The sequence below is a fragment of the Sinocyclocheilus anshuiensis genome, unplaced genomic scaffold (genome assembly GCF_001515605.1).
Source record: "Sinocyclocheilus anshuiensis isolate Anshui unplaced genomic scaffold, SAMN03320099.WGS_v1.1 scaffold287, whole genome shotgun sequence".
Lineage (NCBI taxonomy): Eukaryota > Metazoa > Chordata > Actinopteri > Cypriniformes > Cyprinidae > Sinocyclocheilus > Sinocyclocheilus anshuiensis.
Window position 1 is genome coordinate 438,692 of NW_015552557.1, and position 4,528 is coordinate 443,219.

The following is a 4,528-nucleotide window of genomic DNA, read 5'->3' on the forward strand; positions in this document are numbered from 1 at the left end:
TGGGTTTTATGGGAAGTTCGTCAAACAAAAGATAATTTTAAAATGACCAAAATATTTAAGTATTGTAAACATCTAAACTTACTCAAGTACCGCCAAGTCACAGGTTCTCTGGGAAATTCCTCAAATTCATCAATTTGTGTGGGATTCGGACTATTTCGGCCCGCATTTCGCCATTTATCATTCAAGCTGTGGTCCGCACATGCATGGCACTCGAAAGTGTTTTCGATCATTGAGTCCTCTGCTGGATCACTTGAAGACGATGTAGTGTTGAGATATAGGCCTACTTTACAAACGTCGTCGTGCGCATCATGGGTTCTCAAATACAACCTCTCCAAGTCTGTCGGAGACTGCTGTGCTTTGAGAGACTCATGGGCTCGATTTGTATCAATTTTTGCATCTTCGTCGATAAAATGGGCTAATGTAAATAATACAAATTCCCAATTTATCCATAATGCTATCATTAACATCATACATCTCGTGTTCCACGTTATTTCAGGGCCGAACATGGCATGTCACGAACCCAGATAACGTTTGGAGAAAAAATAAACCAAGCCTCAAAAAACTCCGCCCTAAGCGACCCGAATAACCAGGCCAAACGATTCGGTGCACACGGAAGGTCCTATTTATGCACTGCGCGGACCAATCAGCGATTGCCGTGATGCAACGCCGGTGTTAGAAAGTTTGGTCATTCTTCTTCTTTTTTTTTTTTTTTTTTTTTTTTTTTTTAATCTAGTGCAATCTGTTTTCATATAATAGCCTACAATCTTTAATAAAAATGTATGGCTTAAATTTTCTGTTAGCCTATACAATTATATCATTGTAGACTTGCTTATGAAAGCAGCACGAAGTTTATCACAGGATAATAATATAGGCTAAATGTTTGTCATTTAATTTCAGGCTACTTCGAGTTCTTTTGCATCACAGGACAGAGTTCTTGCAGCAATATGCTGAAATCCAGCTAGACTTTTCTGTAATTTTTCAATGTTCTCTACATACATTTTATTGATTCATTTTAATTAATTAAAAATAGAATAAAGACGAATATGACACACCAGTGTTTAATGAACAAGGAATTTTTCGATGATGTGGAACCAGAAGGGCATAAGTGACATTTCACCAACTTTACAGGACGGCCAAAACAAAAAATTACCATAGTTTGATCTGACTTTGTGTACTGATTTCAATTCTAATTTTATTATTATTATTTTATTTTTTTATTTTTTTAAAGTCACTTGCGCCTTTTTGGCACCAATCTTTTATTCCATTTTGTGTATAAAAACATGGGCGCATCTGATGACAATATGACCAAAGCATTACATTAATGAGTTTAAAACAAATAAAAATCTATTGTGATAAAATAAAAAATCATATAAAAAGTGCTTATATCAAATTAGTTAATTGAATGTGATTAATTTTACTAATTTTACATAGTAATCCCAGCCACTTAACTATTTAGCCAACTGGGCGATTGAAAATCCTTTACAGATGCCTTCCCTAGTGTAAATAAATATATAAAAATGTATTTGAAATACATTTATTTCATGCTAAGTATACTACAAATACATTTACATATTATTTACATATTACTTAACTGGTATACTTAAAGTCTGCTAAATTGGAACAACTAAGTTTGTACTTAATGCACTTTAATTGTTAGAAAGTAGTGCTGAAGTCCAACTAAATATATGCTGAACTATATTTAACTGTGTTAAAAGTGGAACTATTGCAAGTATGCTTTAGGTACACTTTAAATATCTTGCAGTTAAATATTATTCAAAGATCATATACAACCCTCATCAATAGTGACATTAAAACACATTTTAGTCTTAATATTGAAAAATGTGCATTGCGCACAAGTAGTACTCAAAATAAAATTTAATTATGATTTTTATATTTATATAGAGTGATATGTGTTAGCTGATATAATCAAGCGCACGATGGAGTAAAGTTCAAAAGGAGTTTTTAATCATAAATCCAAGAGAATATTCACAAGTCCATAAACAAACAGTCACAAATGCTCGGCAAAATAAATCCAAATATAATAGTAGACGAAGAACTTAGGGAAACACAGGACTTAAATACAGGGGAGAATACAATCAGGGAGAAACAGAACAGGTGCGTGGAACTAATTAACAAATGAAAAACCATAGGAACAAACGAGGGAACACAGGCAAACTGGAAAGCAGAGAAACCAAAACACAACAGAACAGAAACATGACAATTCGCCCCCTCCCGTAAAGGTGCGTCTTCGTGCTGACAAAGGCAGTCCAACAGAGGAGGGAGAGTGGGGGTTCAGGAGGCGGGTGTGGGGCAGGTGAGGGACAGGCAATGGGAAAGGGGCATAGTTCATAAGGCCAGAGTTGAGTAGATGGATGGAGGAGCCAGGGAGGAGCCCAGAGCAGGAGGAGCCAGGTGGGGAACCAGAGGCCAGCCAAGATAGCAGCCCACGGTGGAGTCGACGGTGGAAGGAGCCATGGTGGAGATGGAGTCGACAACACCAAGGGGCTGACTGACAGAGACAGAGCCGGTGGAATAGGAGCCCGGGATGGAGACGGAGAGCCGCAGATCCAGGGTGACACAGAGGATCCGGAGGGCCAAGGTGGAGCTGGCGGCTCAGGCAACCGAGGCAGAGGCGGGGATCCGGAAGCCCGTGGTGGAGCCAGAGCGACAGAGGACCAAGGTGGAGATGGAGGGAAGGAGGAGCCAGACAGAGCCAGAAGGATGGAGGGACAAAGCGAAGCCAAAGGAGTGGAATCGTGAGGCGAATGATGGCCGACAACTGACCAAGGCGGAGCCGGAGGGACGAGCAAGCCCGGTGGAGCCAGTGGGATGATGGGCCACAGTGGAAACGAGGGAGCAATGAGCCAAGGCGGAGCCAATAGGTCGGAGGGCCGAGGTGGAGTCCGGGTCTTGGAGGCTGGAGGAGGAGACAGGGGATCCTCCAACCCTGAGGTAGCTGGAAACTGAAGATCCCGAAGCTCATCCGATCCAACGGTTTTGGCGTGCTGAGGGTAAGCTGAGGTATCTTCAGTGGCCAGCTGACACAGGGCCAATGGGCATAAAAATTGTGACATTTAATCTTATGCCGATTCAGCATTGTTTAAGAAGGGGGAAGAATTTTTACGAAAAATAAGAACTGAATGTACATGTGAAGGATTATGTATGTGATTAAGTGTACCATAATAGTCAAACAGAGAGGGTCAACAGATAGCCATAAAAAAAATTTAAGAGATAAGAATGAACAGAAAAATAACATAAGTGAACCAATAAGCAATAACTTCTTTGTGTTCTCTTTATATGAGTAAAAATAGAAATATTGTGCATGTATGTTGAACTCTGCCGAGAGCTCTCCTGGCTGTACTGAATAAAACTGAGGGATGGAAAACTTCATCTTGCATGAATTCATTTTCAGTTTTTCACCACAGTTATGTTTTTTTTGTTGTTGTTGTTGGAATGCCTTAGATTATTAATTTATAAAATTTTTGTTGAACAAAATAATTTGACATGTTTCATCTTTTACAAATTTGCAGTTCTATTTATAGTTTTGTAATTGTTTTTATATTCATTTAAAACAGTCAGGTTCCCATTGTGACAACTTACCCCATATGATATCAGAATGTTTGGGGAGTTAACTGCTTTCATGTAGATATTCAATAGTTTTATTGTTACTGCCCAGTCATACACAAAAGCTGTCCTGGTCTTGCCTAAATCGTAATATCTTTTTCCTTATGGTTTTGCAGATTTAATGCTCTTGTGTAATAAATTAACTTGATATTTTGTATCGTATTTCCCCACAACACGCACACAAATAACATTGTACTTGACACATGTCTTTCCAGTTATTACTTGACTGGGCACTCGACCCATTTGTTCAGTGTGATATGAAAATTAACAGCTCAATGTTGCACCTTTTCAGTGCATGTAACACTTGGCTACAGCAAAAGGTTTTTCTTAGTAAAGTCCTTTGAGAGAAGTCCAATGACAAAGGGTCTGGGTTTATCATATGTGCCTGGGGAAAGTTTCTGACATTGGGGGATTAGAGCAAACTCCGTGCACTCAGTGCCAATCCAAGCCAAAGTTTTATCTGGTGACAGCTGTGTTGACTCTCTCTTGGGACAGACTACTTTTTTTTTAGCAGACTACTGCATTTTGACTTCTACAAAGTGAGAATTTGCATTTTGTCTCCTCTTGTTGCACTTATAATTTGCTTGATATAAAACAGCTTTAAAGTGGAGGTTGAAGAAGAGTGATTTTAATAGGTTATATAATATTTTACAAAAAATGTTTCATTGTTCGTGATTCATTGGTGAACTCTCACACATGACCTTCAGCTAAGCACTGCTGACATGAATGTGAGGCTGCTACTGTACCTAGACAAACAGAAAATATGTAAATTAATGTAAGAAAATAAGATACAACGTAAATTAAAGTTTAAAATGTACTAACAAAACATATTATATTTCAGATAAGGACTTCCCAACAAGGGGTTTGCGGTCATGTAGGAACCATGAGGTCATGCCAGAATGAA

General features: G+C 38.7%; 1 protein-coding gene across 1 annotated transcript in view; it reads right to left on the reverse strand.

Annotated features, from left to right (window-relative positions):
- Positions 1-4,339: 4,339 nt before the first annotated feature.
- Positions 4,340-4,528, reverse strand: part of LOC107664608 (myosin light chain 4-like) — a 3,408-nt gene continuing 3,219 nt past the window's right edge. Inside the window, exon 7 of the mRNA XM_016455223.1 lies at positions 4,340-4,370. The gene's annotated coding sequence lies outside the window, so the exon portion shown is untranslated. The remainder of the gene's footprint in view (positions 4,371-4,528) is intronic.